The sequence below is a fragment of the Trichosurus vulpecula genome, chromosome 2 (genome assembly GCF_011100635.1).
Source record: "Trichosurus vulpecula isolate mTriVul1 chromosome 2, mTriVul1.pri, whole genome shotgun sequence".
NCBI lineage: Eukaryota > Metazoa > Chordata > Mammalia > Diprotodontia > Phalangeridae > Trichosurus > Trichosurus vulpecula.
In genome coordinates this window covers 123942081-123964160 of record NC_050574.1, presented here as the reverse complement: position 1 = coordinate 123964160, position 22080 = coordinate 123942081, and the positions used below count along the sequence as shown (strand labels likewise).

Genomic DNA, 22080 nt, shown 5'->3' with positions numbered 1-22080 from the left:
ACAGTAGAGATAATTGGCAGAATAAAAAAACATGAATCCTTCGTAGCAAACCTCAGAGAGAGAAAGGGGGCAGGGAGAGAGATGATTGGGAATACAAATAAGTAGAAGTAAAAAACAAACTGGAATATGAGAAGTAAAGACAATAACGATAAAAAACAAAAACATGATCTCCATACAAGCAAAACACATTGATCTCTAACACAGGATGCATAGAGACAACTGAAAGGTTAGAGGTCTCCCAGAAGAACAAGAATGTCAAAAAATCTAAATAACATAGTACAAGAAATAATATAAGAACACTCTGTCCAACTTCTCAACACAGAAAACAAAATGCCAATGAAGACAATCCACAGATTACCTCCAAAAAAACCAAACCTGTGCTGCAAACTCCAAGACATATAGTGGTTAAATTAAACATTCCAATGGAAAGAATAAATTCTGCAAGCAACAAGGGAAAAGACCTTCAAACATAAAGGAAAAGAAATTCAAATAACACAAGATTATTTTTGTACACCCACAAGAAACCACAAGAAGGAACAGAATAATGTGTTCCAGAAGGTAAGGAAACTGAAGATGAAAAAAAAGAGAAATGTTCAATTTTAAAAAGACTTCCAAAGCATTCCTACAGAACAAACTATTTGCTTTTCAAATGCCCCCAGATAACAGAAATAGAAGAAAGATTAAAAAAATACAGCAACCAAGGACAACAACAAAATAACAACAAAGAGACTATTAAGAGATTTCTTCCTAAAAGTATAGAAGGAAATATGGGTGAAAGCAAAGAAACAGAGAAACAGGTGAGAAACATCATGGACTAAAGCTTGCAATGCCTTACCTACAGGAGAACCAATGTTTTTGTGGTACTAAATTCTAGAATCAGAAGGCTCATAAAAAGGGGAAGTGGAGGAAAAAATAGAAGCAAATATGTGATATATCCTAATAAAGTCAAAAGCTAGAATAGATGGAAAAGGAAAATTAATTTAAAAAAAAAGAATGGAAGGGGAGACCTTTTTTGCAAAAGGGTATGGGAAATGAAATTTTAAAAACTAATGAAAAAAACAGGTTGGAGGAGAGAAAAGAGACTTTTCATGCATATTTAACTGAGAAGGAAAAAAAGAGGGGAAGAATTAAATAACTAGATAAAAGGAAAAAAGAAAATGAAAGTAATAAGCAAAATTCTAAAATAATGGGAAAGAGTAACAAATGGGAGGAGGGGGAGCATGAGATTGAAAGAAAGAGAGTCCATGGGACTATAGCTGCCTTAAAGTAAATTAAGCCAAAATAACTGAATAGACAAAGTACAGAATTTAAAAGAGTGTAAAGTTTACAGAGGAAAAAATTATAATTTGAAAAAAATAGCTATATTAGAGACAAATGAGAGAAAATATAAGCCTAACTCATAACTTTCAATGTAAATGGGTTAGACAACCCAAAACAATGAAAAAGACAGATTAGATAAGAAAACTGTACAATTTGTTGCTTACATAAAACACACCTAAAAAACAAAGACATATACAGAATAAAAATAAGGGACCAGAAAAAAAAATTTACTATGCATCAGGTGAATCCAAAAAGTAGCAACTGCCATCATGCTATCAGACAAAACAAAAACAAACATTCGTAATATAAAAAAAGATAAACAAGGAAACAGCTTTATGCTGAAACAATGGACAACAAATATCAATATTAAGCTTATATAGGTATAAAAGCAATTACAAAAAATAAAATAGATAATACGCAACTGAAAAGCTTCTGCATAAACAAAATTAATGCACCAAGGATAAGATGGGAAGCTGTCAAATGGGGGAAAATTTATATCAAATTTCTCTGATAAGGGTTTGGTAAGTAAAATATCTAAACAATTAATATATCTATATTATCATGTATAGATACATATATAGATAGATAGATATTCCTAAGCCATTCCCCAATATATAAATCATCAAGAGATATGAGCAGTTTTCCAAAGAAAAATTTCGAAGCATTAACAACCATATAAAAGAATGCTCTAAATTACTAATAATAAAAGAAATTAAAATCAAACTAATTCTGACAACAACAACAAAAAAAAGCCTTTGGTTCACCTGTAGGTAGGGTGTTGTAAGGTTTAGCTCATGAAGTTTAACACCTGTTTCTCTACCATCACTTCTATTTGCCTTTTGCTTTCACTCATATATTCTTCTATATTTTAGGAAGAAATCTCTTAATAGTCTCTTTGTGGCTTTAATGTTATTGCCTTTATATCACACCCTGAAAATTGTCAAAAATGACAAAAGACAGGAATGGTTAATGTTGAAATTCTGTGGAAAAAGAGGCATACTAGTGCCTGAGAAGGAACAAAAGAGGTGGAATTATTGGCAAAGCTGTGAATCAGTACAATCATTTTGGAAAACAATGAGGAATTATGCAAATAAGGTGACTAAAATATCTATATCCTTTGATCTAGAGATTCCACTACTAAACTTATACTTCAAGGATGTCACTGATAAAAAGAAAATGCCCATATACACTAAAATATTTATAGCATCACTTTTGTGATAGAAAAGAATTGGAAATAAAATTGATGCTCATCAATTGGGAAATGGATAAACAAATTGTGGTATATGGATGTAATGGAATATTACTGTGCTGTAAGAAATGATGAATGTCATGAATACAGAGAAGCTTGGAACAATCTACATGAAATGATGCATGAAGTCAGCAGAATCAAGAAAACAATATACACAATGAATACAGCAATGTAAAAAGAGAAACCAACCAAAAAAATTAAAAATTAGTTTTGTGAAATTATAAAGAACAATCATGGCTCAAAAGGAGGAACCTAAGAAGACACTTCTATTTCAACCCTTTGCAGAAGTGGGAGGTCCACAAATGCTATATATTGCACACATCTTCAGACTTTTTTGATGTATTGATCAATCATGCTGATTTATGTTTCTCTTTAAAAATTGCTATTTATTATAGGGAATGGCCCTCTGGGAAGGGCATGTGTTTGAAGATACTGAGGGAAATTATGATAATGTAAAAAAAAAACCCTAATTTTAAAAAAACTTTCATTCAACTACATTGTTGTTTTCATGTTGCCTCCCCCATTAGACTATGAGCTTCTTGAGAGCAAGGATTATCTTTCATCTCTCTTTATATCCCTAGTGCTTAGGACAGTACCCAGCATAAAATAAGCACTTAATAAATATTTATTGACTGAATGACTGACTTACTGTATTATTGGGGAGAATATGCATATCAAGGAAATCCCAAATCCATTGAAGTATGGTGGTGTCCCTTGATCTCATCTCATGAACAAAAAACGTATCACATCTACTCAAGTTACTACTTATAGCTCTTTTCTTTCCCATAGCCAAGCTCCTATGAAAAGCCATCTACACTCATTGCGTTGAACTTGTTGCCTCTCACTCTTTAGCCCCTGGCAATGTGAGTTCTATCCTCATCCCTTGACTGAAAAGATTCTCTCCAAGGTGGTCAATGATTTCTTTGGAAAACTAAGTCCAGTGGCCTTTTCTTAGTCCTCATCCCAGACCTCTTCTCTTTCTCTAATGTTTTCTCTTCCTTGCACTTTTCTGTAGCATCGCTCTATTCCAGTACTTTTCCTACTTGTCTGACCATTCCTCCTCAGTCTTCTCTGATGGATTTTCATCAATCCCACCCTTTACATGGAGATGTACCATAAGCCTCTGGCCTGGATCTCTTTTCTCTCTACATGTTCTTTCTTGGTGCTCTCCATCAGTTCAACTATAACATACTGGTTACATATCAAGTTCTCTTCTTTCTATTGAGCTCACTTCCTGCTGGAGCTCACTTCCACCTGGATGTCCCATAGACATCTTAAATAACATATTCAAAACAGCTCCCAAATTCACCCTTTCTCCTAACTTCTTTATTTCTGTCAAGGGCACCACAATTCTTTCAACCATCCAGGTTGGCAACCTAGGATTCATGCCTGACTCTTCACTCTTCCTCATCCTTCATAGCATATTAGTTATCAAGTCTTGTTGATTCTACCTCCACCATATATCTCACATTATTGCTTTCTCTTTTCCCCTTCAACCTATCTCTTCCCTCTCCAATACATTTTCCAAACAGATGCCAAATTGATATATATTCCTAAAGCACAGGTCTAATCATATCATCTCTGGCTCAACAAACTTCAGTAGCTCCCACTTGCTTCTAGAATAAACTATGAATTCTCCTGTTTGGCATTTATAGCCCTTCACAGTCTGGCTCTAGCCCATCTTTCTAGGATTATTGCACATTAATCTCATAGGGAATGAAGAATACCAGAGGATGGAGTCATTTGTTTTAAGGTTCACTGAAAGAGCTGCTAGTCTTAGCTTATTGTGTGGTCCTCTTTGATACAGCCCCCTCCTTCTGATGCACTTGGGGGACTAAGAGATTGTCATATCATCCCAAAGTCCTTTAGTGTTGGGCACATGTCACCCAGTGGCGGTCAGGGGAACTCAGCTCAATTCCATTAATGTCCAGAGCTGGGGGGCAAGTAAGATATCTCTCTCTCTCTCTCTCTCTCTCTCTCTCCCTCTCTCTCTCTCACCCCTCTTCCCACATACTATATTTACTTATCTGTGAACATGTTATTTTTCCCTTTTAGAATTGCAAGACCCTTGAGGGCAGAAACTGTTGGGTGTTTGTGTTTGTATTCTCAGCCTCTAGCAGAGTCAAGTATATAAATGTTTAATAAATACTTGTTGAATTAAACTGATTCCCAGATAACAGAGATCACATTTGTTCTCTATATTGTATTCAGAACCCAAATGCTGAGAGGAAGGGATCAATTAAATTTAATCAATTTCCCATACCCCCCAAAAAAGTAGAAAGAGGTGCGGAGAAGGAAAGAAAGGAATAAATTGACTGAGGCATTACTGATAAAGAATGAAAGAGGAAGAAGCAGAGCTAGAACTCGAACTACTCCTCTGACTCCCAAGTCCAGCATTCTCTTGGCTAAACTATGGTATTTCAAGATGGCAGATAATAACAGTAGCTAGCACTTACATAGTGCTTTAAGCTTTGCGAAGCACTTTACAAAAATTTGCTCTTTTTATCCTCGAGACAACCTTGGGAGGTAGGTGCTATTATTATCGCAATTTTACAGATGAGAAAACTGAAGCTGGGATTAAATGACTTTGCCCAGGGTCACACTGCTAGTAAGTGTCAAAGGCTGGATTTGAACTAATGTATTCCTGACTCCAGATCCAGTAATGCATTCATTACTCTACCTAGCTAACTCAGATCCCTGAACGACAGTAGTGGAAAGATATCTGGCTTTGGAGACAGAAAACCTAGATTCAAGATTCAATTCCTATCCCAGCTACTAGCTGTGGCAAAATAGAAGTCAAAAACACTTTCTCTACCAACTTGTTATTCAGTTCTTATGAGTCATGTCCAATTTTGATCCCGTTTGTGATTTTTTTGGGCAAAAGATACTGGAGTGGTTTGCCATTTCCTTCTCCAGCTCATTTCACAGATAAGGAAACTGAGGCAAACAGGGTTGAGTGACTTGCCCAGAGTCACGTAACTAGTAAGCGCCTAAGGCTACATTTGAACTCAGGTTTTCCTGACTCTAGGCCTAATACTCTACCCACTGAGCCACTTTGCTGCCCCTCTCTACCAACTTGCTGAACTTTAAACTCCAAGAAATCTTTAAGTTGACCTGATCCAACACTAATTTTGCACATGAGAAAACCAAAGCCCAGAAAGAGTAAGCCTTTGCTCCAAATCACCCAGGAATTGAGGGACAAGGGTGAGAATTGAACGAGATCTTTTGCCTCCGGATGCTACCTGAGCTCATTCTACCACACTCTGTAGATTTGTCATGAGTAAAGAATTTTTAAGTACTACATAAGTGGGAGTTATTCATGACATTCCTAGTGCTGCGGGGAAGGCCGAGGGTGAACATGTTGACAGCATTTTAACCTTAGGAAAGGTCTGAATTCTGGTTCCATCAATGACTCCTTGCTTCATTTATGTGACCACAGTCTATTGTCATTCTCCCTCTCCCCCTGCTTTTAAACCTCCAAACCTACTCCCTTGTGAGTGACCACGGGCACTCTTTTCTCCTCTGAAACTGTTTCCAGGGTCTCTGCTCCCCAGCGACTGCTCCTTTTTGCCCTTAAACTGTGACTCAGAACTGTGTCTCGGTAATGCAACAGGGTACTGAACACAGCACCAACAAAGAGTCCCCTGAAATCTCTTTCTCACCAGTTGTCCAATCTCTTTACAATCTAGGGGCTGAGAAGCCACCTCCAAGGCCTGCAGCTGGTACTGTGCTCTACTCTGGTATGACAGACCTTTCCTGCCAACCTCTAAGCTGTCTCGGGCTGGACAATTGTTTCACCCCAATTTTTTGTTGGCTCTATCACTCCAAAATTTGATTTGAAGTGTTATCTTAAAGTTGTTTGGAGGGAAATTTGGGAGAGCTCAGGTGGATTCCTCCCTTTATTCTGCCATCTTGGCTCCATTTCCTCTTTCTCACTTTTTTTTTTTTGCAGGAAGGAAGGCAGGGCAATTGGAGTTAAGTGACTTGCCCAAGGTCACACAGCTAATAAGTGTGTCAAGTGTCTGAGGCCGGATTTGAACTCAGGTCCTCCTGACTTCGGGGCTGGTACTCTACTCAGCCACCTAGCTGCCCCTTTCTCACTTATTTTTAATCTCTCCTTGTCTGCTAGCTTCTTCCCTACTGCCTACAAACATACCCTTGTCTTGCTCATTCTCAAAAACCTCCACTTGATCCATCTATTCCAGCTAGCTACCCTTCACTGTCTCTCCTCCCTTTTTGTGGCTAAACTCCTTGAGGAGGCCATCTACAATATGTGCTTCCACTCCCTTTCCTCTCATTTTCTTTTTCTTTCTTTTTCTTTTTTAATTTCATTTGGTCTTTTAATAGGTTCTGTAAAGCCAAAGAAAACTGTATACTAGAGCTCCTTAACCACTTCAAATATAACATCAATGGAATACGCATACTTCTAGGAAAAAAAAGGACGATATAAATAAACATTTTCAAGAACCTCTTTTATGGAAAGTTTGCAAGTCTATTTCTGGGTAATTTACAGTATACGGTATTCACAGTGAACACACAAGCAGTTTCTCTTTAGATATACCAATGTGGTCTGCCTCTCCACAAACCCTCAAGGCTGCATTCCTACCTTGCTACACTAATGGAAGGTTACAAAAAGTTGAAGGTAAAGCACTTAAAAAAAAAAAAGCCAAACCTCCACAGCTTGTTCAGCTTCCTGTGAACACTGAGTTTAAGGTCCTTTTCTAGCTCAAAGAAAACCTAACCGGGGCCCCCAGTTTCACAAGTTTTTGTTGTAAAAAGAAATTGAAAAATAAAACAAAACCAAAAGGGAAAAAAAAACCACCACACCTCGACTCATGAGGAAAAAAAATAAAATCCGAAGTGCTTTCAAAAATGCTTTTTTAAAAAAAAGGTGGCGCAATGAGTAGAGCACCAGCCCTGGAGTCAGGAGGACCTGAGTTCAAATCCTGCCTCAGACACTTGACAAATTTACTAGCTGTGTGACCTTAGGCAAGTCACTTAACCCCCATTGCCCCGCCTTCTCCCCTCCAAAAAAAAAAAACACCACTAGAGAACAGACAAGAGCTTTCTTAAAAGAAAAGTCTTATTAGGCCATCTCATGTCCAAAAGGGTCAGGCTGTGTTTGACAAGATCAGAACTGATAATACTACAAAGGGAATACTAGTAGATAGGTACTACACAAAAAGGATTCAGTGAAGTTCCAAACATCTTTATAAATAGAGCCACTGGAATGACAATCTTGATTCAGGAAGAATTTTTACTTATTGTGTGCAGCATAACCATCAAAGATATCTCTGTAAGATCCTCCTTGACTCCTGCTGCTGAAGTAATAGTCTCTGGAATCTCTATATCCCCCACTTCTTGATTCTAATCTGCTCCCCCCATAAACGCAGTCTCCATCTCCTCTAGAAAAACCACGGCCTCCACCCCCAGTCTCCACAGAAGAAGCGTCAGCCACTGGATGAACCTCCTCATACCCACAGTCAACTCTAATATGCCACCCGTCAACAGGCTTTCCATTCATGGCCATCACTGCATCTTTAGCAAAAGCTCTGGATTTCTGAGTTTCCCTGTCTTTCACAACAACTTCAGCAGTCTGCTATACTTTGAGAAGACCTGTTCCGATGACTGTTCATTGGTATCAACACTCAGTTCACCAACAAAGAGTTTTTCTTCCTCTGATGCCACCTTGACTGGTGTGTTGGATGGGGCCAGAAGGATAAGCGGTGCCAGTGGACAGACCAGAATGACCCGAGCCTCCTAACAGGAAAAATCCTTTCTTCTCATTTTCTTCTGACTTCCTGGGTTCTGAACTCATTCAGCTGAAACTGCTCTGGCCAAAGTTACCAGGTACTGCCAAATCAAATGGCCTTCCTCAATCCTCATCCTTCTTGAGCTCTTTGCAGCATCTGACACTGTCAATCACCCTCTTCTCCTATATACTGTCAAAGTTTTCAGGACACTACTCTCTCCTGGTTCTTTTCCTATTTATTTGGCTACTCCTTCTCAGTCTTCTTTGTTGGATCTTCGTCTGGGTCATGTCTGTTAACCAAGGGGTGCTCCAAAGAGCTATGTCCCTGTAATGTTAATGGAATAGGAAGATCTTCCCGTCCGTTAACAGGCCTGTGTGACCACATGTGATCAATCATGGATGTTTTGCTGCTTTGAACTCTGGCCCAGCTGTGAGTCACATAGAGCCCATTGGGGGCGGGACTTGCCTAAGGAGGAACTTGCTTAGAGGGAGGCTTGCTTGTAGGAAGGCTTTCACACTTTTTGGTACTAAGCTAATTAGGCAGTGAGTCATTAGGGTTGTGATGCTTTCTGGCTCTAAGCCTATTAGCCAAAAGTGTATATGTACTCTGAGGTTGGTATTTTGCTTTGGGGGTTTGATTATGAGAAGGCCCTTTTGATTTCCTGGTTAAGACTCTGAGTATCCATATGTTCAGACCCCTCCCCTTCCCTTCCTCCCCCCTCCCTCCACTGCTCAGATGTAAAGGCTTTCTCCATCCAGTGGTGTATGTAACATGTATAGTGATATTGCTTTGATTCTGGCAGTCAGCGCCCCGTCTGTTGGTCTTTGTACTAATTTCTCTACTTGTATTTTCTTTGGTTGTATTTTCTCTGACATTCAGGGTGCTGACCTTTCCCCTGAACTAGTGAATGTAATTAAAAGTAAGATTGTTGACCCCTTTAAAGATGCTTTCCTTTAAAAGCAGATCAAAGAACCTGTACTAGCAGGCCATCCTGGGTATGCTGGGGTGCTTCCTGCTATAGTCCCTGGCCCTCTTCTTTCTTTATATTATTTTACTTGGTGATCTCATCAGTTTCCATGAATTCAATTATTATCTCTATGCTTATCATTCTCAAATCCACTTATCCAGCCTTAATCTCTCTCTTGACCTCCAGTCTCCCATCTCCAACTGGCAACTGGCAGTTTCAAACTTTAAGACATCTTAAATTCAACATGTCCCAAACCAAACTCATTCTCTTTCCTCCCAAACCTTTTACCCTTCCATACTTTCCTGTTACTATCAAGGACACCACCATCCTCCTGGTCCCCAAGACTTAAAACTTAATTGTCATCCTTGACTCCCCCACATTACCCAATCCATGGCTAAGGCCTGTGGATGTCACCTTTGCCACCTTACCTCTATATGCCCCTTCTCTTCTTTGAAACTAGCACCACCATGGTGCAGACCCTCCTCACATCACCCTTGGACTACTGCAACAGCCTGTTGCTTGGTCTCCCTGACCTTCCCACCCCTTCCACTCAGCTGCCATGCGGATATTCCTAAAGTACAGGTCGACACTCAGTAAATTTCAGCGGCTCCCTATTAACTCTAAGATGAAATATAAAATCCCCTGGCATTCACAGCCGTTTATAACCTGGCCCCCTCTCCTTTCCAATCTTCCTGCACTTTACCAAAACCACTTCTCCCTGGCCTTCCCACGTGCTTTAATCCAGCCACACCGTCCTCCTTGCTGCTCCCCACACAAGAAAGATTCTCTGTCTTTCCATCTGGGGCATTTTCTCTGACCGCCCCCAAGCGCTCCCTCCTCATCTTTGCCTACTGACTTCATCGGTTTCCTTCTAGTCCCACCTTCTGGAGGAAGCTTTTCCAGATTCTCCTTAACGTTAGCTTGTGTTGTTTACTTGTTAAGCCGGTTAAGTGGTGAGCTCGTCGAGGGCAAGGGCTGTCTTTTGTCTCTTTTTGCATGCCCAGGACTTAGCACAGCGCCTGGCACACAGAAGGCATTTCACAAGTGTTTATCGACAGACAGATGTTGGTGTCTTCTCCGTCGATAACCTCCAATTTATCCTGTGGATGACTTGTTTGTACATAGTTGTTTGCATGTTGTCTCTCGCCCTTCCCCACATTAGATTGTTAGTTCCTCGAGTGCACAGACTGTCTTTTGTCTTCCTCTGTATCCTTAACGCTTGGCACAGAACCTGGTACAGAGTAGGCGCTTAATAAAAGTCTTTTGAAGGTTCTGGGTAAGGCTCGACTTCCCCATTCCTAAAATGAATCTTATAATCCTTGCACCATCTTCCTCTGGGGGTGTTAGGAGGAAGGTGTTTTGTAAATCTTAAAGCGCCAGAGAAATATATTCCCCAACCACAAAAATGAGGAACAAATTCGGTGACAGAACAGAAGGCTCCCATGTGAGATTCCCCCACCCTCCTGGCACCTCCAGCTCTGCGCCCAGAAGCAGGATGATTGTAAGCCCCGCCCTTTGGCTAGCCCCGCCTTCTCCCCATGCCACACACAACATGGCGGCCCCCCGGGGCTGAGGCGGGAGGAAAGGCCCCTTAACCTCACGTGAGAGGGACCATCCTAGGGCCAGCCCGCAGGCCAATCACAAGAGAGAAGGGGCGTGGCGCCGGAAAGGCGGGGGAAAAGGCGCTGCGCCAGGTTGAGCTGCGCGGTGCGGCGCCACGTCATCCGCTCCCATCCCACGTCTGCCAGCCTGGACTCTGCCCGCAGAGTCCTCCCGTCAGCGTTTCCGGGGCGGAGGCCAAAGGGAGTGTCCGCAGAGGCACAGGGCCCCGCCCTCCCGGCTCCGCCCGGGCTCATTGTGCGGGCACAGCTGGAGCTACTGAGCGCATCTGGAGCCGGGGAGTGATTGACAGTGCGGGTCCTGGCCCAGCCTTGCACTGGGGCTGTCCAGGCCTCTGCTTCCTCGGCCAAGCGGTGAGCGGTGCAAGAGGGAGATCAGTGCTCTGGCCTCTTAGGAGAAGGAAGCAGAGAATGGCATAGCGGGCGTGTCCTCAGAACGTGGAACCTTGGAAGAGGGGGAGGTGGGAGGAGACCTAGAACATGACAAGTATGAGCTGGAAGGGACCGTAGAGCATAGGAGGATGCTAGAGCTGGGAAGAGACCTAGAGCATGACATGTAAGAGTTAGAAGGGGCCTTAGAGCATAGGAGAACGCTAGAACTGGGAGGAGCCTTAGAACATAGAACATAGGATGCTCAAGTTGGGAGAACTAGAATATGAAATGTAAGAGCTGGAAGGAAGCTTAGAACATAAAATGTCACACCTGGGCCGGGCCTTAGAAGACAAATTGTTGGACCTTGGAGGGACTGTAGAACACAGAAAGCTGAGAGGAACCTTAGAATAGAATTTAGGAGGATGCTAGAGCTGGAGGAGCCCTAGGGCGTGGACTTTCAGAGTTAGAAGGAACTTAAGACTTGAAATGTCAAAGGAGAGGGCCTGAAAACATAGCATATCAGAGCTAGCAGGGACCTTATTATAGTAGTTCACATTTATCACAAGGTAGTAAGTACATACATTGTCATTCCCAATTTAAGATCCCCAGATGAGGAAAGTCCCTTCATCAAGCTAGTTGGTGCCTTCTCTTTAATTTGTAATCCAAAAAAGTTGTCTAGATCATCGAGAGGTTAAATGGTGTGCCCAGGGTCACGTAGCCAGCGCATGTCAGAGGCACCTTCCTGGCTTTGGCATACTGCCTCTTTCTCCCCAGTTGTCCCCTATTTAGAAATGATGAAACTGAGGCTCTGACTAAATGATTTGTTCCAGGTCACACAATGAGAAATGTATGAATCTCTAAGCATCAGACCACGATTTGTCCTCAAGTCTCCAGACTCTAAATGCAGCACCATTTCTACTTCTCTGTTCTTTCGCCATTCTCCCACTTTGTTAGAGCAGCAAGAGCAAAGAATGTGAGACCTGGTAGGAGCCTTAGAAGCCATCAAGTCCAACCATTTGATTCTGTGGAGGGAAAAATGGAGATGTCAAGATGTTAAGTGACTTGCTGAAGATGACACAGCAATAAAATTTGTATTACAATCCAGGTCTCTGGATTCCAAGCCCCCAGTTCTTCCACCTCACTATCCTGCTCCTCTTTGTCCCTGTTTTGTTCTTGCATGGAGGTCCAGCCTCAGGACCAAATACAGCTGTGGCCAGAAGATAAGGCATTGGGGGAAGTTGGAGACTTTCCAGAGGCTCTTTCCACAGAAAGAAGGCCACCTTTGAACATCTTTATGTCTGAATCTCTTTTGGCCCTTGCTCATGTGATCTGAGGGGGCTGACTGCTCTGTTGTCCTATAATAATCAATGATTCACAACCCCTGGATTTGTGACAGCCCAGAGTGTTACTAATTAGAATTAGAACAGAGAGCTGGGCGTTAGGACACAGAATATTACAAAAAGAACATACAGTGTTAGAATCCCAGGATATAGACTACTGTTAGAATTCAAAGGCAACTTAGAAATCATTTAGTCCTACTTCATTTAAATTGAGGCCCAGAGGGGCAACCTGATGCTGTGGGATGAACCCTCAGATAGGAGCCAGGAAAATTTGGTTTGAAGCTTGACAAAACTATCACCAGATGATTTTGTATCCTCAAGCAAATCACTTCCCGTCTTTGGGCCTCAGTTTCCCTCTTTGTAAAGTAATGAGGTCGAACTAGATACTGTAGTCTCTGAGGCCTGATACTTCATGAAGCAGGCAGTCCATGCTCAGATCTGTCCTGGTTTTCTTCCTCAGTCTTTGGACTTCTCCACCTCCTCACCAATAGCCTTGCCCCCATGGCCATATCTTTACTCCCCCTCCCATAGCCCACCTTTGTCCCCAGCTCCCTGTTATATATTGTCTTTAAGGGTAGGGACTGTCTTTTTTGCTTGTATTTGTATCCCCAGCCTTTAGCACAGTGCCTGGAACATCATAAGCACTTAATAAATGCTCACTCTATCTCTCTGTCTCTGTCTCTTTCTCTCAAAGTGACTTGACCAGGTCACACAGCTAGTTAGTAGAAGAGCCAGACTAGATGTTCTAGGTTTCCCATTTTCTCATGCAGGGCACTTTTCTCTTTTTATTTTATTATGAACTTAATAATCATCAGCAAACACAAACATACAGTGAAGAATGGTGGAAGGGGAATGTATATATTAAACCATGAACATCTGTTGTGTATATTTTGGTTTTTTAAGTATATATTGAACTAGGTAGTAAAAAAAAAATGTCCTGTTTGTGTCCCCTTCTGATTTCTATTTTTGCATTATGAAATAATGTCATCATCATCATCTTTCCCGAAAGAATGACTTTGGTTTTAAAATCCTGGAGGAAAGGCAGGCAAAAACAAGCATACTGATCATGTGTTATTGCAACTCCCTGGAGGGCCATAGTTTAGGGGCAAGGAAAAGAGCCTCATAGGACATCTTAGAGTGGCCTTTGGACCCTGTAACAACTGTGGACTTTGCCAAGGTGTTGGTTTTCTGGGAAATTTCAGAGTACAATAAAATCACTCCATGGGTTGATTTTCCTAAGCTTAATAATTGTAATTATATATGTTTGTGTAGACAGATGTCTACAGTTCTTTCACATCTATTATCTTAATTAAGATTGTAGCAGTAGTAATGGAGACAGTGGGCAGCTAGGTGGCACAGTGAATGAAGCGCTGGGCCTGAAGTCAGGAAGACTCATCTTCCTGAGTTCAAATCTGGCCTCACTTACTAGCTGTGTTACCCTGGGTAGGTCACTTAACTTTCAGTTAAGCCTCAGTTTCCTCATCTGTAAAATGAACTGGAAAAGGAAATGGCAAACTGCTCCAGTATCTCTGCCAAGAAAACCCCAAATGGAGTCACAAAGAGTCAGACATGACTGAAAAACGACTGAACGACAGCCGTGCAGAGAATGGAAAGGATAGGAAAGATATTGTGCTAGAAGTCAGAATCAACAATCCCTGTACTCAGGGAGCATTACAATCTAATTAAAAGAGGGGATACAACAGGTATGCCACTAAGGTTGGGGTAGACAGGTTAAGGGCAAAGGAGAAATGTTCTAGGTAAAAATATTCTAAGAAATTTGTTATCACCATTTGATAAATGAGAAAACCCAAAGTGGCTTGGGGTGTCATACGGTGACAATGGACAGAGCCAGGATTTGATTCAGGTTTTCTTGTTGCAGTCCTCTTTCAACTATACCCAAATTGGTTGGGTAGCATCTTGCAAACAAGAAACAGGATTGTAAATGCTGGTGCTTCTTATGCTGGGCAGTTAGAGAGAGTCTGATAAAGGCTTACAAATTCAGGCAATGGTGCCTAAAAGGTTTTACCTATCTGGCCTTGCCACGGAAAGAAGATAGATCAAAACAACCTTCTTTGCTCTGTATTGAAATTCAATTCAATTTTTAAAAATGTATTAGATTCCTATGCTGTTCATGGCTATGTAGATATAAAGACAGTAATGAAAGAGACCCTCCTTTTAAGGAGCTTATGTTCCCCTGGGGAAATGTACACAAATGTAATGCGTGATTAACTGAGGAAGACAGCAGTAGCTGAGATGAGGTGGATGGGGGATCAGGGAAGGCTTCACAGAGTACATGACAGCCGAACTGACCCTTGAAGGAAGTCAGTAATTCAAGAATACTCCTTATTTTGGGCAAGTGGTTGAGTCAAGGTTACTCCATTATTTAAATTCAGAGGACTCCTCCTACATGCAGTAGGAAGCTGAACCATCGCAGGGAGGATGTGCCTGAAGCTCCCAGGAAACTTCCTGGGATTCCAGGGACAAGGCAAATCAGTAGTCGGGAATATTAGAGATGATGAACTCCATGGCTGCATCTTGCCACATGGTGACCTAGCAATGAAGGATGTGGGTCCTTTGAAATAACAAAGTGATTCCTATGTTGGCTGCTGAACCTGAGGAGCTGATAATTCAGTGGGACCTTTTAAAAGAAGGGCCAGCTTCCAGCTTGATCTCTTGCTTTGTCTCTCCCACGTGACAGGTAATGCGCTGTTTCTTTTCATTTTTTTTCTACTGTATTTTTATTTATTGTGTTAAATATTTCCCAATTGCTTTATTCAACATTAATTTTTAAGTTTTGAATTCCAAATTTTCTCCCTTCAACCCCTCCCCCACCCATTGAGAAGGCAAGACATACAATGCCCATTATATAGGGTGTTCCTAAAGTCTGGACACAGGCAATTGATGGCAATGTGGAGTTATTGCATCGAGTTCATGTGAATCTTGCAAAGTGCATCAACCTATGTGTCACAAATGATGGAAATCATATTGAAGATGTTATTTGTTAATATTCCAATTAAATAAACGTTTCATTCATTTCATTTCTTGAAAACATGCATTTTTGCCTATGTGTCCAGACTTTAGGAACACCCTGTACATATGAAGGCATGTGAAACATATTAACATATTAGCAATGTTGCAAAAAGAAATGAGAAAAATAAAGAAGGTAAAAAAAATATGCTTTAGTTTGTACCCAGAGTTCATCAGTTCTCTCTCTGGAGGTAGGTAGCATTTTTCATTTTGAAACTGTCTTGGATCATTTGTATTGATCAGTCTTTCACAGTTGATCATCATTACAATATTGCTGTTACTGTGTACAATGTTCTCTTGGTTCTGCTTATTTTACTTTGCATCAATTATTATAAGTCTTTCCAGGGTTTTCTGACACCACCCCCCTTCTCATTTCTTGTAGCTCAATAGTATTCCATTACAATCATGTACCACAACTTGTTAAACCATTCCTCAATTGGTGGGCATCCCCTCAATTTCTAATTCTTTGCCATCACAAAAAGAGTTGCTATAAATACTTTTATAAATGCAAATAGGTCCTTTTCCTTTGATCTCTTTGGAATATAGACCTAGTAGTGGTATTACTGGATCTAAGGTATGCACAGTTTTATATCCCTTTAGGCATAGTTCTAAATGGTTTTCCAGGATGGTTGGATCAATTCACAATTTCACCAACAATGCATTAGTGTACCTATTTTTCCACATCTCCTCCAGCATTCTTCATTTTCTTTTTCTGTTACATTAGCCAATCTGATAGGTGTGAAGCAGTACCTAGAGTTGTTTTAATTTGCAGTTCTCTGATTATTAGTGATTTAGAGCATTTTTTTTCATATGACTATTGATACCTTTGGCTTCTTGTTCTAAAAACTACCCATTCCTATCCTTTGACTATTTATCAATTGGAAAATGGCTCTTATTTACATAAATTTGGCTATAGTTGAGAAATTAGGCCTTTGGCAGAGAAACTAGCTTAAACGCCTCCCCCTCATCCCCATTTCCTGCTTTTCTTCTAATTTTGGCTGCATTAGTTTTTATTTGAGTTTCTAGACTCTCCATGAACGGAAGTAGCAGAAAGGACAACATTCCTCCTTTACAACCTGCTGCCACTTCCAAAGGAAACATAAACTCCAACTAGGTGAGTTTGTGCCTGGGCCTCCGGCTGCCTTTTCCGCCTTGTGTTTCCTTTTTTGGGTAGGTGATGGATCATTATTCTCAGACTGGATGTGCCTTGATTTGTAGGTGAACTTGTGAGTTCAAGAGATTCCTAGGTTTTGGGTCCCATCAGGTTGGAGCTGGCTGGCAGCAGGGAAAGTTTCTGCATCAGTAAGAATAGCCACCAACAAGAGGATAGTCCCAAGCCTGGCTGTTTTGCCAGCAGATGTGGCAAAACAGGAGTTGTTTGGCAAGGTAGAAGATAAAATATCTAATCAGTAAAGTTCTCTTTGTTTTGACGAGGTTTAATATCCGTATCCCAGTAATTTTAACAGTGGTCATCAGTTGCCACTGAATCCTGTTTAAAGTTGTTCTTTAATACATTATGTCTTTTATATTTAGTATTTCTTTTGTATGTAGGAATAAATTGCCTGTCCTATCCCTGTGTCATTTTTTAAAGTGAGTATCTTTTTATTTTCCCATTTTGAGGAAACTCAAGATGTGAATCATAACCCAAGTTATAAATAAATTTATCCTTTGGGTGCTGGGGGCGAAGATTTAATGAGAAAAGGAAGTCTCAATTCTCCCATTAGAGGCCAGGCTCCACTCTCTCACCCCACCTCTGCCCAACCCAATCCAAACTGCTTGCTTGGGTACAAATCAGGGAGTGGCACACTATCCCAGCCAGCCCCATTTGCCTAACAGCTTTTCCTCAGTGTTAGATATGGATTGCAATAATGGCCAGTAGTGGAGAAGACAGCGTCCCCTCGTGAATCAGTGCAGCTACTTCTCAGCACTCTTCTCTCAGATTTGCCAAGCTATTATAATCTTACTGAGCCAGTGCTCAGTACCAACCATGTCCCTCCCATAGAATCCCCATAATGTCAAAACTGGAAGGTACCTTAGAACATAGAAGACATGATTAGAAGGTGTGCCTAAGCCCAGGGGACAAATTCCAGCTTTAGTGTTTAATGGTTTTCAGGTCTGACACTCTGTGTTCTAGGTTCTAGACCTTCTCACCCTATACTTCTGTGCCTAAGACATACAGACATAGACAATAGAACAGAGCAGTCTGGCAGCAAAACAATCCATCTTCAGGAGCTTTCAGGCTCAGGAACACCTCGAGGAGGCAAAGCCTTGTGCCTATGCTAGAGTGTCAGGGAAGGCTCGAGTTCAGAGAGAATATTGAACTCCCCAGCTAAGTAACGTAGGAGTGCTGGGCCTTGAGTCAGGAAGACCTAAGTTCAAATCTTGTCTCAGACACTTACTAGTTGTGTGACCTTGGAAAAGTCACTAAACCTCTGTTTGCCTTATCTGTAAAATGGGATAACCGTAGCACCTACCTCCCAGGGTTGTTTCAAGGATCAAATCAGATAATATTTGTAAAGCACTTAGGATAGTGCCTGATACAGAGCAATTGCTATGGACTAGTAGGAACCAACGCATCTAATCTAGAGGTTGGAGGCACTTTGAGATATGCCAACAACAGGTAGCTTCAGGGTTCTACAGAGAGCTTTATCAAAGGAGAACTTCACGAGGACTCCACGAAAGGAGAAGAAGGTTTACAGTGCTGAGGCAGCATTGAGTTAACCTTTCGGCCACATGCTTGAGCCCATTTCCCCCAGGAACCTTATATATACAAGCAGAATGGTGAATAAACTGTTCTTATTGGACCAACTTAGTAAATACTCTTTACCATAAAACTCATTGATGTCAAGTGACTGATTGATAGTGGATAAGACAAATTGAGGCTTGTTAGCCAAGTGGTACTAGAAACTCAACCTTTCAGAGTTATCCGTAGAAGTCTGAGGGAATGAATCAGCTGCATTCTGGGGACCCTACCCATCAGTGCTAATGCAAATTGGGAAAGTAGCCCCAGAGGTGGTGTTACACTAGATTTTAGCAAAGCTTTTGATAAATTACCTCATGTTATTCTTGTAAATAAGTTAGAGAGATGTGGATTATGAGATAATATTTGTAAAGCATTTCATACGGTGCCTGGCAATATGGTTGGCGCTTAATAAATACTTATACCATCCATCCACAGATCAGATGATAATACAATCAGCTGGTTAGACGTCTGGACTCTAAAAATAAGTTGTTAATGGCTCAATGTCAAGATTGGCAGGAAGTCTACAGTATAGTGCCCTAGGGATCTATGCTTGGCCCTGGGCTATTTAACAATCTTGTCCATAAGTTGGATGCCATAGATGACATGCTTATCAAATTTACAGCTGGTAAAGCTGGGAAGGGAGTTGACATAGTGCATGAAAGACTTAATCAGCATTGGTCTGAATTTAATAAGATGAAATTCAGTAGAGATAAATATAAAGTCTTGCTCTTGAGTACAAAAATCAACTTCACAACTATATGATGGAGGAAGCATGGATAGATAGCAGTTCTGGGAAAGATCTGGGGGTTTATTAGACTACAGGTTGAGTTAGCGAGGTGATGTAACAGACATAAGAGATGATGGGATCTTGGACTCTATAGAGAGGGGAATAACTTTGAGAAAGGGGAAAGAGATAGTCTCTCTGTCTACTACCTTCATCAGTCCTCATCTGGAGTATTGTGTTTAATTCTGGTCACTATGGTTTAATAAGAAGGAGAATAGCAACTACCTCCCAGGCTTGTTCTAAGGATAAAATGAGATATTTGTAAACTACTTTGCAAACTGTAAAGTCCTATATAAATGCTAGCTATTTGTTTAGGCTCCTTAGCACCTTTCACCGGGATCATCGCAGTTGCCTCCTAATAGGTCTAAGGGCAGCTACATGGCTCAGTGGCTAGAACACTGGGCTTGGAATCAGGAGGACTCATCTTCATGAGTACAAATCTGACCTCAGACATTTACTAGCTCTGTGAACCCTGTTTGCCTCAGTACCTTATCTGTAAAATGAGATGGAGAAGGAATTGGTAAACCACTCCAGTATCTTTGCCAAGAAAATTCCAAAAGGGGCCACAAAGAGTTGGACGTGACTGAAACAACTGAACAACAACAACCTGATGGGTCTCCTTCCCTGCAGTCTTTTTTCCAGTCTGTATTTCACACAGCAGTCAAAGTAATATTCCTAAAATATAAGTCTGATTATTTTATACCCCTGATTAAAAAGTCTAGTGTCTACCTATTACCTATAGAATAAAATTAAAATTCCGTTGTTTGGCATTTAAGACCCTTCATCCATCTTTGGTGTCTGCCTGTCACCCAACTCTTACCTGTGGCTCCAAGAAGCAATAGCATGCATACTTTTCACACAAATAAGGTCAGATCTAAACAGTTGGAAAAATATCCATTGCTCATGGCTAGGCTGAGCCAATATGATAAAAATGACAGCTCTACCTAAATTAATTTACTTATTTAATGCTATGCCAATCAAATTATCAAAAATTATTTTAAAGAGCTAGAAAAACAAAATTCATCTGGAAGAACAAAAGGTCAAGAATATCAAGAGAATTAATTTTAAAAAATGTGAAAGAAGGTAGCTTAGCTGTATGAGATCAGTAACTACCAAAACAATCTGGTATTGGCTAAAAAATAGAGTGGTAGATCAGTGGAATTGATTAGGGTCATAATACACAGTAGTAAATGACCATAGTAATCTGGTCTTTGAGACATCCAAAGATCCAAGCTTTTGGGACAAGAACTCACTATTTGATAAAAAACTGCTAGGAAAACTGGAAAACAGTATGGCAGAAACTATGTATAGGCCAACATCTTACACCATATACCAACATAAAGTCAAAATGGAAAATTATTTAGACGTAGAGGGTGATATCATAGCCAAATTAGGGGAGCATGGAATAGTTTACTGTCAGTTCTATGGACAAGGAAAGAATTTATGACCAAATAAGAGATAGAAATCACTAGGAGAATTAAAATAGATAATTTTGATTATATTAAGTTTAAAAGGTTTTACATAAACAAAAACCAGGATTAGAAGGAAAGCAGGAAGCTGAGAAAAATTTTTATAGCAAGTATTTCTCATAAAGGCTTCATGTCTCAAATACATAGAGAACTGATTCAAATTTATAAGAATACAAATAATTCCCCAATTGATAAATGATCAAAGGATGTGAACAGGCAGTGGTCAGAAGAAGAAATCAAAGTTATCTGTAGAAAAAAAGATGCTCTAAATCACTACTGATGAGAGAAATGGAAATTCAAACATCACCTTTCAGATTGGCTAATATGACAGAAAAGGAAAATGACAAACTGGAGAAGATGTGGGAAAATTGGGACAAAAATGCCCTGTTGGTAGAGTTGTGAACTGATCCAACTGTTCTGGAGAGCAATTTGGACCTATGCCTGAAGCGCTATAAAACTGCCTACCCTTTGATCCAGCAATACTGCTATTAGATCTATATCCCAAAGAGATAAAAAAAAGGGTGGGGGGAGACCTATTTGTACAAAAATATTAATAGCAACTCTTTTTGTGGTGGCAAAGCATTGGAAATTAAGGAGATGTCCATCAATTGGGAAATGGCTAAACAAGTTGTAGTATATGATTGTAATGGAATACTATTGCGCTATAAGAAATGATGAGCAGGATACTTTCAGGAAAATCTGGAAAGACTTAAATGAACTGATGCAAAGCAAAGTGAGTAGAACCAGGAGAACAATGTACATAGTAACAGAGCAATATTGTATGATCGTCAACTATTTTCAGTAATACAATGATCTAAGACAATTCCAAAGGACTCATGATGAAAAATGCTGTCCACTTCCAGAGAAAGAACTGGTAGAGTCTGAATGCTGATCAAAGATACTTTTTTCCACTTTTTGAATTTTTCTTGTTTTTAAATGTTTTCCTTCACAACATGACTAATATGGAAAAATCTTTTGCATGATTGCACATGTATAACCTATATCAAATCGCTCACCGTTTCAGGTAGAGGAAAGGTGAGGAAAGGAGGGAGAGAATTTGGAAGTTAAAATTTTTTAGAATGAATGTTACAAATTTTTACATGTAATTGGGGGAGAAAAGCAAATATTATTCTAAATTTTAAAAAAGTAGTGGCATCATACACGGTGGCTACGCCCTGATAGAAACCTTCTTAGCAGACAGGCTAAACCAGGTTGAGAATAACTGACAGGCCTCAAAACTGTAATTTAGGGGGATGTCTACCCTAAGCACACGTATAGCTCAATAGAAAGCAGACCCAACGTCCTTGAGGGCAGGGAGGGTTTTCAGCTTCCTGTCCCCAGTCCCTAGCTCAGTTCTTGCAATAAATCATAAATGTGTTGAATTGAATTGAGATCGATCAGACAAGAGTACGAACTTTTTGTGGGTCCTGGGGAGCC

The 22080-nt window shown here is 40.5% G+C and overlaps 1 pseudogene; it reads right to left on the bottom strand.

Moving 5' to 3' along the window:
- Positions 1 to 7826: 7826 nt before the first annotated feature.
- Positions 7827 to 10131, bottom strand: LOC118836739 (annotated as a pseudogene).
- Positions 10132 to 22080: the final 11949 nt, after the last annotated feature.